Genomic DNA, 14,755 nt, shown 5'->3' with positions numbered 1-14,755 from the left:
TTCTCTTTCACTCGCCAAATAAATTCCACGAACCGTCTTTTAAATTTTGCTTTCTTGTTCTTCGTGGCTTTCTTTGGTAGTAAATTTGGCGCTTTCTCCTTCGATGAATCAACTGCAAAATCAGCTCTTTGACAGCTCTCCAACTTCACAACCGGTTCAATTAAGCATAATTCTTCGATGGGTGGATTAGATGTTTTTGTGAATATGTTAAAGACCACTCGTTCGTACTCCACACCCATCGACAACTCCCCTTTTATCACTTCAATTTTTGCATCCGCCGTGGCCAAGAATGGTCTCCCAAAAATGAGCGGAGCACCATGATCTGCTTCTATATCCAATACCACAAAATCCGCTGGAAAGATGAATTTATCCACCTTGACTAGAACATCTTCAACAATTCCTAGTGGATATTTAATGCTTCTATCCGCCAATTGCAATGAAATCTTAGTTGATTTCATGTCTCCCAACGCCAAGGCCCTGTAAATAGATAATGACATTAAATTAATACTGGCCCCTAAATCACAAAGTGCATTATTAAAATAAGAAGAGCCAATAGAACAAGGAATAGTAAAACTCCCTGGATCCTTAAGCTTTTGTGGCATCTTCTTTTGCAGCACCGCACTGCACTCTTCAGTCAAATTGACCACCTCATTCTCTAGCAGTCTCCTTTTCTTAGACATCATCTCCTTGATGAATTTTGCATAGTTCGGCATTTGCTCCAAAGCATCAACAAATGGGATGTTGATGTGAATTTTTTTGAAAATCTCCAAGAATTTGGAGAACTGCTCGTCCAATGCTTTCTTCTTGAACCTCTGCGGGTAGGGAAGTGGAGGCTTGTACATCGGTTTCGGCTCCAGTTCAGGCTCCTTCTTTTTTCTCTCGACTTTCTCCTCTTTCATAGCAGGTTCTTGGACTCCAATTTCTTTTCTACTCCTCAACTCTATGGCATTGCACTGCTCCTTGGGATTTACCTCAGTATTGCTAGGGAACTGGCCGCGGTTGTTGTCCTTCAGTGCGTTCGCCAACTGCCCTATGCTGGTTTCCATGGATTGCAACACAGCACCCATGTTGGCCATGTGCGTCTCCAAGCTATCAAGGCGAGACTCAGTTCTTGCCATCATCTTACCTGATTCCTGCACAAAGGTACTAACCACATCCTCCAAAGACAACTTACCATCACCCTTATTAGTATTGTTAGCATAAGAAAAATCTTCATGATTTCTAAAGCTAGGATGGTAAGTATTTGGGACAGGATTAGAGATAAATAGCGAGAATTTCTGTTGTCAGAACAGTCGTGGAAGGGATTTTTCCTTGACAAGTAATCGTTCTGAGCAGATAAGTTTCGGTCTTTGATTTGGTATTTGTGATTTAATCCAAGAGTTTAGTTGAATTGGTATTCAACAGGATTGAATTGTCAGATGCTTGCAGACTCGGGATTTGAGTTGTGATTCTGTAAAATTATGAAAGTTTTCCTTGATCAACGATTTTTGTCCAGACAGGAATGTTGCTCAGTGATGATGGAAATCATCAAAGACTAGAGAATGAATTATTCCAGGATACTGATGACTATCGCATTTTGAGATGATATAGTAAGTGCGACCTTATGCCGGTGTACTCTGGAAGGATTGTTCTTTTCCATTTTGGCATTTTAGGAAGACTTACCTCAGTCTTGATATATGCACAGTCATAGCAATGAGTATAAATATTAGGAAAATATTCAGGATTTATTTGAGTCTTCTAGAAATTATTCTTGATGTTGGATTAGTGTGAAGGGTTGTGATGAGTTATCATCTGATTTCGTCAGAGTTACAGATTTTGATTCCGTGGATAGAATAGTCTTGGAAAATAATTCTTTGACAAGTGTTTATTCTGGAAGAATAGTTCTCGCATGTGATATTGGGAGAGAACCAAGAGGTTTGACCAGTATTGTCTAATTCTATAAGAGATACATCTAGTGATCGAGGTCTTGATCATCGTGATAACTTGGGATTCTAAGTGCTGGGTTTATTTAGGTAAGTTTCCCTGTAAGAATTGAAATATGATTGATGGGTTGTCAACTAATGACAATTTCTCATCAGAACACCGAGATGAATTATACTGGAAGACGTGAACTGTGATCAAAGCTAGACATGTGGAGTATATTTCCAATATTACTCTGGAAGTCTTTTATACTTCAGAGGGTTATGGAAAATTTACCCAGTCTAGAGATCATCGCAGCAGTTACGTTAAAGTACAAATTAGTGTCAGTATGATAACCTTGGAAAGATACTTGATCTTATTGGTGGATAGAATTGTGATAGGATAAGTGTTTCCTAAAAAGGAACATTTTGCATCAGAAGAGTTTTTGACGGATGTCATGAGCCTGCTAAGTTACATCATGGATTTGGCAGTATGAGAATTCACATGGATAGTTAAAGTTGATCACTTCGGTGTTCATGTTTGATTTGAAATAGTTAGTTAGACTGGTGCAAGATTAGTGCACAGTGACTATTTGTGACTATCGTCAGAGGCAGTCAGAGATAGACATAGTTGTTTCCAAGAAATATGCTAGTACAGCTTTTGGGTTTCCTTGTGCTTAAGAAGAGTTGATAAGAAGTCTTAATTCTAATTTATCTATGACAAATATAGATGTTGTAACCCCGTGATGGGGGAGGTAAATGTTCTTTTATAGAAAGAACGATTGGAATTGTTCATTACTTGGTGATTAAGAACTGAACTGTGAGATTGTTAATCATTGGAAGAAACTGATAGGATGAGTACAATACTAAGATATTCAGTTCTCAAGAATGTTTCTGTAGTATTTTTGGAATTTTATTGTCAGAAATTGATCTAGGATCAAGTGTTTAGACGTGGAAAAAGGACAGCAGCTGAGATCTAAAGTTACCAGGTCTAGCGGGATTGTTGTCACTAATTTTCTTGGATGTCTATTGGATGCGTTAGGCCATTGATATGTCTGATTCGATGAGATCAAGTCATGGGTTAGCTATATTGTATTGATTTATGGACTTTGCCAAAGAGGGATGAAACAATTTTGTTCATCTAGTAGCGCAAGTCAGAATTCGGCAAGGAATTATTATTATTCGTGGCAGGATAATCAGTATTCTCATTTTCAGGTGTTATATCAAGTTATGAGATAGATGTCATTATATTAGTATTAGGAATTGTACTAATCGACTTTTGAGTCAACATAATAAATATTGATATTTCCAAGAAGAGAACCTGAAAGGTTCAGAAAATCAGAAATTGTGGAAAACGATGTTTTCACATGTGATATGACAAGTGTTAGTAATTAGTACGAGAATCCTTTCGGTGTGCAAGGACTTGTGTACTCAGTTCAGGAGGAAAGGTATAAAACGTTTGGTTTATCAGTATGTTTCCTAAGTATTGGGTGTATCAACAGATCTAGATTGAACATAGACAACTTGAAAGTTTGTATCATAAGGTATCGATTCCTAAGTAGAAATGGGAGTTCTCACGATGGAATTTGTGACCCATTTACTAGTATTCTTGAGGAATTATGATACTATTAGAGTTGTGATGTATCGACTCACAGAGACAACACGTTTCATTTTGTGTAATCGAGATTTACCTTTTGACAGTAGTGATTGATTATACATTCGAGAAATAGCGAGTTTCCATGGCATACAAGTAGGCATTGTCAGGGAATGGGACTCCAAATGTATTTCCAGATTCTGGGGGAGTTTGTAACATGATAAGGGTACTATTCATGGCTCGAGTGCTGCTTATCATCCGGAGACTGATGATTAGTCGGAATGCACGATTCGTACTCTTGGAGATATGTTACAAGTATGAACTTTGGCCCAGCTTGACCAGATCAATTACCACTGATTGATTTCGCGTACAACAACAGTTATAATAACAGTAGTGGTGTGACACCATTTGAGGCGTTGTACGGACGATGATGTCATACTCCACTGTTCTGGGAAGAAGTGGGAGAAAAGACATGTTGAAGGACCAGAATTAATTCAACCGAAGATTGATATAGTTGAATTACTAGAAAGATATCTCTAGAGTTTATTTGTATAATTGGGATGTTGGAAAGTAAATGAGATATAGTACAAATTAGCATTGCCGTTATATAAGTCTAGTATCCACGATGTGTTTCATGTGTCACTATGATGATTTATGGTAGATGAGTCTTACATCTTGCAATCATCTAAGGTACAGTGGATACAGATTTGACATTTGTGGAGAGACCATGTTGTTACTGGAAATTATTTGGATTCAGTGAGATCTTGTAAAATGATATGGGAGAATAAGGAACCCATTGTTCTTATTCAAATTTGTAACAGTGCTTATGTTGGAGAACGCGGCGATCAGATCAATCAGAATTGATACCCGGTGCAGCGGAAGTTTAAAAATTTTATATGGAACGATTCCATAATGGGTATCAAAACTTAACGATTAAATTGTGTGTGTAAAAATTAAATAACAATTATAAATTTTTACCTCCAATCTCGAAGCGAGATTATGGACACCAACAGATTGCTCTGCTCTTGTTGTATATCCCTGGAACTGATGGACGAACTGTTCTTCAATCAGGTCCACGAACGGATAATTAATCCCTCTGATAGATTGCACTAGAAAATCTATCAGAAGTTTCTACGAAGAGAATTAACGAATTTGATCCGTTAAACCAGACTGTAATTCAAAATTCACAGACTGGATTTTTCCGAGCAGAGGGGAAGGGGGCGGCGGCCACACTTAATAGAATTAGGGTTTTTCGAAAATAATTTTGTGACCTGTTGTGTGTAATTTCTGTACTGCAATAACTTATTTATAATGTAGGCCGCTAACAGCTTAGGACCCATTAGTCATAAGTTCAAGCCCGACAAGCAAAGCCCGCATGTTCAGAAATTAATATAAAATTCATCATGACTCCGATTGATAAACCGATTTCACCAATGTGTACAGAAACCATTTCTGCACCTTTTAAAGTCAAGATAAATTTTTCTGAATCCGAATTCAGTAGTTTCCAAAAATGCCCATCCCTATGTCATTTTAGGAAATCTTACTCCTCTACTCTTAAATAAGAAGTCCAACTTCTTCGTTCATTAAATTTAACTCTTTAAATTTAACTATCTCAACGGGGATTAAAAATCCATTACTCTGTGTGACCCTCAATGGTTCAGAGATACAGCTAGCCGTGGTCTCACAACTCCTTGTGACTCGGAACAACAATTTCCGACTTGCCCATAGAATCATGGTAAGAGCGCCTAGCGACATCGCCCCATGATTCCCTAGGTATCACTGATAGTGCCTGCAAGAACCAATAGATTTTGGTTAGCGTACAGTACGGTCCCTTCATCCATATATCCCGATCGAATCAACAACCATTGGTAAATCGAGAGTCGTTCGAGATTCGATAACTATGCAATGCATCTTGAAGATCAAATAGTGACATCGCATGTGCTACTAAGAAACCATTTCTTAAAACACATCATGTACTCTGGCCAGAGATTCGTCACACTAATATCTCCTCAGATCGCATAGGATATCCACACTCGCAAGTATGTGGTGAATCCTTGACAACAAAGCATCGACTCCTATATGTATTGTAACTGTACCCAATCCCGACACCTGATGACCCCAATAGAGTCGGTAAACGAGTCAAAGCACAGTACTAGCATATAGAGTCTCAATGATGTTTCAAGTAGTAAGGACTAATGGTGTACAACCAAAACCGCGGACTTTATCCACTCGATAAGTGATAACCACTTGGAAAGTCCGGATAGGGTAGTTCGATCATTCATCATATGAATATCCATTTTCATGCTTCGAACATCTCTATGTTCCCTACCAATGAAACGTGGTACTCTGCATCGCAAATGCTAGTCTCAATCTCGAGCGATCCTTATCCTTATTATCGGACGGCTCAATCAACTAGGAACAGTTTAGAATATACAGTGACTATAAGATGTGTTTCATGATAGACATCCCCATGTTCTACCACATCTTACATACACTATAGTATATTCAAGGTCTTTATCAAAACAACAATAGTATATCACAATATCACAATATGAAGAAAGATAAAGTCATTGCCATTAATAAAAGTGTAAATTATATTAAACAAAAGATTGTTTATACAAAGAGTCATCAAAGCCCTTAGCCACAAGTTGGCTCACCGGGCACCTACTCTTTCAGCTTAGGATTTATTTCGAGGACAAAATTATCTTAAGCGGGGGAGAATGTGATAATCCGATTTCATTTTACAAGATTAATTTGCTAATCATGTTTAGAATAAATAAAACATTATTATGAGATTTTAATATAACCTAGCGGATCAAGGAATTGGGTCCATAACACCCGAAAAATTCTTAATGGGCTTATTGGGCCTAAAGAGGATCGGAGATTCTGAACTAGGATCGGAACCAATGAAGCCAATTCGGAAGCAGAGTGGACGATCGGAACGTCCGATCAGGCGATCGGAGCTTCCGATCTGTATCATCTGTGACGTGGCATTAGAGCTTGTACACATAGCTGCATGCAGGAGATCGGAACCTCCGAAGTGCAGATCTGAGCTTCCGATCATAGCCAATCAACACGTTGCATGCATGCATCGATCGGAGCTTCCGATCGTGGTTTATAAATAGGGGTCCGAGGCCTCATTTTCATTTGCTAATTCCTCAACTCTCCTTGGCCCATGTAGCTCGATTTTAAGAGCTTTTGGGTACTCTTTCTTTAAGAGTTGGAGTAGGTAGTAGTTTTTAGATAACGGACAGTGTCCGTAGTAGTGGCCAGGCAGCGGAGCACTGGAGAGGTGTCCAAGGGTCGTAGCGAGGTTGTTCCCAGGCTCTAGGGCATGCAACATCAGCGGGCTGACGATAGACGAAGGTATGGATTTTTTTTCCTATAGTAAATAGGGAGTAGGCTATAGTTTATTTAAGGCTTTTAGAGCATGATAGGTGATGTTTGGCATGCTAGATGCTACTGCATGGTAGGTTTGGACCTAAAGGGGAGCTTCTAGGATCTGCCTTAGTAATGTACGAAAGTATTATTCGAGATATCCAGATTGAGTATGCATGTATTATGTGTTTGCATATATTATGTGATTGCATGATTTATATGATACATCATGTCATGACTGTATGTTGCATACATGAGCATATTGATCCAGTATCTTTGAGATATCCTGTAGTAGTAGGGCGCTCACCCTACGAGTTCTGGATGGTTGGATACATAAGTATTGTGTCAGGTCACCATTATGGTTGGACACTTGTACTAGTATCAGGTCACCATTATCCATTGGGTATAGGAGCCACCTCCTGAGGCGACGTTGCAGAGTGCTATATACCTAGGGCCCGGTCTATGAGCTAGTTTCTTGACCTGAGTGTCTTGGTATCCATTTCATTTGCATACATGCACGTATAATACCGTATAATCATACTCTCGTACTGAGCATGTTAGGATCACTTCCTGTTATTTTTTTTGTTGTCTGGATACCCCATTCAATGCGGTAGATACAGGTAGTTCTCTTGAGGACAGGGAGGTTAGGTGGTGACCAAGGCTGGATGACAGTGTTGACCACTAGGCTTTACTTTCTGGTATATAGCTTATTTAAAGTTCCGCATTTACTCTGATTAAGATTATTTAATGTTTAATTGCATGCTTAAGTTCTGATTAGTAGGTGATCACGGTGCAGGTCACTACACGTACAAAGTGTATATACCTGCCTTTGAACATGTTCAGTTTAGGGAGAGTACTCGGCTCACCAATGCTATCAGTTTTACCAAACCCTAGAACGCTTTTGTCACTTGTGGGTTTTTGTAAATTTTGCATAACTGTCAGCATACTTGAAAACTTATTCTATGAACTTAGCAAATCATTCAATCTTTGATTTTCAACTGTAAGGTTCATGTAATCCGTCTTAACTTGCTCATTCTCATTTTCAAGCTTAGAAATTTCTACTTCTAGACTGATCTTCTCAACTAACTATTCCCAACTGGGCTCAGTTGAGATAACTTGCAGATCATTTTGCTTTGCTTTGACTTCATCGAATGCTATGGACAATTTGTGGTACTCATTTTCCATTTCATGAAGAACTGAAGTCGAATACCTGTTCACTGGTAGATGCGCTTTCATGATCATTTGCCATCAAGCAAGTGGCTTCTTCTTCATCATCGCTTGAGCTGGATGAGTAGTTAGATTCATCTGATTCACTATCGGAGTCTGCCCACTTGGCTTTATTTTCTTCTGCAACAAGATCCTTATGCTTCTTCTTGGATGAACGCTTTGGATCTCTTGAGCTTCTCTACTTTTCAAAATGTTTCTTCCCTTTTTCCCCTTTTTCGATTGATATTCTTTCATCTTTCTTTGGCTTTGGACAGTCCGCTATGAAATTTCCAGTTTTTTCACAGTTGAAACATGGTCTTGGTTCCTGAGCTGATTCCTATTCTGGAAATTTCTTCTATAAGACCCATCTTGATTTTTCCTCATAAACTTTAAAAATTTCCTTACGAATAGTGACATAGCATCACTACTCAACTGTTCAGCTTTTTTTTTCTGCTGGAATTGGAGATTCCACTTTGAATGCTGCTAAAGCTTTGGTCAGCTGAGATGTAGACTGGTCTTCTTCCCTTGTTTTTAACTCAAACTCATAATCTTTGAGATCAGCAAATAAGTCGTGAAGTTCGACTTTTTTCAAGTCTTTTGATTCTCTCATAGCCATGGTTTTTACATCCCATTCTTTTGGGAGACCTCGAATAACTTTCAATATGATTTCCTGATTTGGTTAGGTTTTTCCTAGAGCATTTAGTTCAATCACAATGCTTCTGACTCTCTCGTCAAATTCTGACATGGATTCACCTTGCTTCATTTTGATGTTATCAAACAACTATGTTGCTACAGATAGTTTGTTTTCCTTTGTATGCTCATTTCCTTCGCAGAGTTGGATAAATATCTCCCATATTTTTCCCTATTTTACACATCTTGATTTTGCTGAATGTGTTTTTTTCAAGAGTCATATATAGAATATACTTAGCCACATTGTCAATATTGTCTTTCTTATTGTCTTCGGCAGTCCATTCAATCCTTGGTTTTTCAATGTATTGAGGTCCACCACTTGAAATTGCTATCGCATTATTTACTTTGGTGATGGAGATAGGTCCATCAGTGATTGCATACCACATATCATCATCTAGTGCCAAAATATGAGCTTGCATGGGCATTTTTCAATCATCAAAGTCCTCTTTAGAGAACCTGGAAATTTTGCTGAATGAAGACATTTTGAGATAGTGTTCAGAAACAAGATAACAACCTTTCTCTGATACCATTTGATAGGATCGGTTTAAGAGTGTAGGGGGGGATTAATACACTTCAAGGATTTTAATCAAGCTAACTTCAAATTTATTCGGTTTAAAGATTATATTATCTTGGTGTCTATGCAGATTGACAAGAAAATTATTGTGCGAAAATATGTCAAAGTACAGATTATGAACACTCAACTCAAATGTGTATGCAAGAGTGAAGAAATGTAGGTAAACTGATAAAAGACGCAGAGAGATGTTTATGAATATTTGGAGATTTCAACAACTCCTGCGTCACCCTTTCTTCCTCATCAAAAGGATAACACTAGAAGACTTTGAATTTTACAACCAATTTGCAAAACCCTACTCCAAGACTAGGACTTATACACAATTGCCTATCTTAAAACTCTTAGTTACAACTCTGTGACAGTCCTAGACTGATAAGATGATAAAGTATTACAACTCGATCTTACTTGCACAATATGATCCTTGATCAATCAGAATAATAACTGTAATTGTGTGCTTCGAGTTCTTTGATCAGTTTAGCTTGAAGGACTTTGAAAGCGAGGATGATTGAATAAGCGCGCGAGCAAGAGATACTTTCAAATGATCAAAATTCCTATTTATAGGCTCAAATTCCAACGGTAAAATTTTTGAATTGTATCAGATAACATTCGAATTTTTCTTGTTGCTTTGTTCGTTTTTGCCAACATTCTCTGCACCCAACATTCTTTGAGATTGCGGCGTTCCATTGCAGTGGTGTCAATGTACGGAAGATCTTATCCACTCCGAGACACGATAGTAAACTGATGTAATATGTAGAATATTTGATCGATCAGTTTTCTTCCCAAACACTTGCAATTAGATTGGCCCTTCTTCAGTGTAGTGTACTTTGTAATTCGATCAGTTTAGTGCTTTGATATCAGTTTAGCGCTTTCTTCTTTTGTGATATCAGTTTAGCGCTTTCTTTTAGAATCAGTTTAGCGAAGATTTGCGAACACCAAAACTTAAAGTTTTCAATATCTTATAAGATATTTTTAAGAGCTTATAAGCTCAACTAATCATCCTCCAAGTGTGGTTTGAGGCATTTAGGAGATGGTGACCCCTTGAGAAAGTTATCATGGTGTGTGTGAAGACATAAGCACACTAAAAATCCAATGGCATTTATGGGATAGGTGACCCCGCTGAGAACTTTCTCATGATGCGTATGAGTGGGAGACTCGTGTTGGTACAATGAAGGCAAATGTCGAATATGAGGTATTACAATTTCCGACTTGATAATATTTTATTGAGTGCTCAAATGTGCTGAAAAATTTATAATTATGTGCGTCGTTTACCCTCACAATAGCCCTATATAATGTGGGGATGCCCACAGTAGGAGATAATTTCATATATTTTTACATTAATAGACCATTTGTTACATGCTCATAAAATTAAGGTTTCGTTTGGACATGTACTTATAAAACGTTTTTATAAAAGTGTTTTTTAGAAACTTTTTATAAAATGTTTTAAAAGTTGTTTTAAGAATAAATATATGTTTGAACAACTATTTTATAGAAATATTTTAACATTTCAAAAGTTATGATGTTTATCTTTGTCTTCCATGGTTCCATGTTAAAAACATCTAAAAACACCTTTCAAGTGTTCTTTAAAACTAGATAACAATTTTTAAAAAATAGTTTTAAAAAACATTTAACAAAACTTTTATTCAAACACATACTTTAATTTTTTTTCACTTATAAAACACTAAAAATATTTTTAAAGTACATGTACAAAGGGAACCTAAATATCCAATGCATTTTTATTTTCCTAAATCCACGAAACCCAACAAATATATGCACGTATAGATAGATGTAGAATTTCCTTTCGGCAACAATATACATCTACATAATTTCTAAATAAAATATAGATAATATTCAAGTTACGCGACGGCTAAATAAAAGCTTAATTAGGTACCGTATATATGCCACAAATGTAATAAATATAGCCGGTTTTGCTGGCATATTTAAATAATGTACAGCATATTCTACAATGATATATAATTATATTTAATTAATATGTAATTAAATATTGAACACGTAAATAGTGGAAAAGCGAGTTATAAATTTATAATAGAATATCGGGCCTTAAATATTCGATATTAAATCACTGTTAATTGGGCATGCCAGGAAAAAATAATAATTTTAAGCTCGAAAAATAAATTGATTTCATGAAGGAACACACCTACGACAATATTGATCAGGACTAAACAAATAAAATATATAATACGCATAATCGAGATAATATTTCAGTTATGTGACATCCAAATATATATAAGCTGAATTGGCTATACTACAAGTGTCGTATAGGTTTTGGTAATATATTAATGATATAGTATATATAGATTATGAGCTACATTAGGTAAAATCATAAATTTTCTCATCTAACTTGCATCTTTTCTATTTTATTTTATGTGTTGATTTACAATTTCAATTGAGTAATTTTCCGATTTTTGTGATTTTTAATCGGAGTGCTAATATGGTATTACAATGCTTAAATTCAAGATTTGGTCAAGTTCTGAGTTCTTGTAATTCCATAAAATCTATAAAATTTTTGCTGGTTTCCTTAGATTACAAAGTTTGTTTTATTCACCTTCATCTTTATTCTCCTCGGATATTCAATTTTCATTCTCGTAAAATTGCGTTTTTTTTCTCTCAAATTTGAATGATTTTGTTGAATATATATATATTTAGCTAATTCATAAGATAAGAATGAGAAAAAAAATTAATATAAAAATTAGCAAAACTAAAAATCAAAGAATAAATAAAAGAATATTAGAAATAGTTATAATATACTAATAAGTTATATAGCAATAATTTTCTTCATTATTTTTCAACTATCACCATTCAACAAAAGCACATTAGAATTTATATTTTTTAATATATATATAATATATATATATATATATATATATATATATATATATATATATATAGAATATGCACACACACACATAATTTAATTGGATATTCAGGTTGAGTATGTGCATGGAGGATGCTGCAAGACCCACCTCCATACCCGATTACCCAATTATTTAATTAGGTTAAAAAATCCCATCATTTTTTCCTCCATTTGGCTCGGATATCCGATTTTTCAATGGGATCAGACAAAATTTCATCCTGAAAAATGATATCTTTATACTCCAAATTCTCATATATAACATAACAACGAAAATATAAGAAAAAATAATGATTATTCCATTAATATCAGTAGCGAATTTATAATTTTGATTCGAGAAGATTAAATAAACTGCGAAAAAATTGCTGATATTATACCCAATATTTGAAGATCGGTATCTATTTACAATTATTTGATTCACTTGGCTGATGTAAACCAAAACACAAAAAAGGTTAGGATTTGAGAGAAACTCTCGTTTTTTGATATAAAATTTCAAAAATTATCTTACAAAATAATAAAACCTCCCTATAAATAAACCAACACCTAATTCAAAAACAAAAAGGAAACTGTGACAACCAAATGATCACAATAAAAATATAAATTTAATGTCATTAGAAAACTAAAATAATGCAATATTAAAGGCTCATATCAATGGGGCTCGTTGCATCATTCTTTCCGATGTACTGGACAGGATTTGTTGAAGTATGCTTCTATCAGATTGAATGGGAAGAGATCGGATCGAATAGTACAGATTAGATGAGTTCAATGATCAGATGAATTCATGGTCCAGATCGAGTACTGGGATCAGATCGAAGTGATGGTCAGATGAGTCTTCGGATGAGTTCATGCAGATCGATTGCTCGAGTACTGTGACTTGGATGGAAGTCAGATGGAGTGTCCGAGAAGCTATACGCTTGCAGGCAGATCAATGCAGATCGAAGTACAAGAGCAGATCAAACTGATGAATGAAGGCTTATCGGGTTGGACTATGTTGACTTTATAATTTGATCGTAAGTTACTATTGACCTAAAGCCCAAGATGAAAGTCGGTGTAATTCTCTATATAAGCAGATGGAAGATGACCGCAACGAAAATAACAAAAAATCAAATTCTTCAGAATATATTGAGAGAGAAGAAAGAGAGATTTTGGAGGAGAAAACTAAGCGAAGATTGTGACGGAAAGAATTCAAGGCTTTAATCTTGAATTGTGTCTGTATCTAGCTTGAGAGTTTGTCTTAGTTCATATCTGTAATAAGCTCTATTGATTGAGCTTGAATTGTTCTGTTGGTGATTAATAAAAGTGGTTGTGTTGCTCTCCCGTGGAAGTAGGCAAATATTTGCCGAACCACGTAAACACTTGTGTCGTTTATTGCTTTTGCGTGAGTTGGTGTTTGATCTATGTGAGTTGGTTTTATCTGTTCTGGGATTGTGTTATTGTTCTTGTGCGTGTTGTCTGTTAACGTTCTCGGAATACCAAATTTTCCGGATTGATTCCTAACAAGTGGCGCCGTCCGTGGGAAACCAAGCAAAGATGGTGGGATCAATGAAGTTTGATATTGAGAAATTCACGGGCAAGAACGATTTCTCGCTCTGGAGAATTAAGATGTGGGCAATCCTGATACAACAAGGATTGGTGGAAGCCCTTAAGAAGAAGGAGGAGATGTCTGATGAGATAAAGAACAAGGATGAATTGCTCGAGAAAGCACACAGTGCGATTATTCTCTGTCTGGGAGATAGACCTCTTCGGGAGGTGGCCAGAGAAGAATCTGCAGCGGCTGTGTGGCTTAAACTTGAGAATCTATACATGACGAAATCCCTGGCTAACCGTTGTACATGAAACAGAGGTTGTATTCCTTTGTGATCAAGGATGAGAAAAACCTGGAAGACCAGATCGAAGAATTCACAAAAATATTGGATGACTTGGAGAATATTGAAGTAAAGCTTGAGGATGAAGATCGGGCTTTGATACTTCTGAATGTTCTTTCAAAAGCATATGAAAATTTCAGAGATGCTTTGCTATATAGAAGAGAACAAAAGATAACATTGGAATAATTTATGTCTGCTATTCAATCCAAGAAACTTCCGAGAAAGTCAAACACAAACACTGAATCACATGGAGAAGGTCTTACGGCAAGGGGCAGAAGTGATAAGAGGACATCCGGTGGGAAATACAGGCCAAAATCCAGATCTAAGAGTCAAGGAAGATACCAGAACAGAAACTTGGGTAATATGAAGTGCTATGCTTGTCAGAAGATTGGGCATCTAAGAAGAGATTGTCCAGAAAGGAAAGGGAAGCAACAGGAAAAACCCAAAGATGATGGTACTCTGGCCGTAGCTACAGATGGATATGACTCAGCAGAAGTATTGGTGGTTTCTAAAGGTGATCAAAACCACGAGTAGATACTGGATTCAGGATGCTCCTTTCACATGTGTCCTATAAGATCTTGGTTTGAAAAGCTGGAAGAAGCTGATCAGGGCATGGCACTGTTGGGGAATAATCAATCATGTAGAATAAAGGGCTCTGGAAATATCAGAATAAGGATGCATGAT

Source organism: Henckelia pumila, chromosome 2 (genome assembly GCF_033568475.1).
Source record: "Henckelia pumila isolate YLH828 chromosome 2, ASM3356847v2, whole genome shotgun sequence".
Lineage (NCBI taxonomy): Eukaryota > Viridiplantae > Streptophyta > Magnoliopsida > Lamiales > Gesneriaceae > Henckelia > Henckelia pumila.
The sequence above is the reverse complement of the archived record's forward strand: the minus strand, read 5'-3'. Positions refer to the sequence as shown.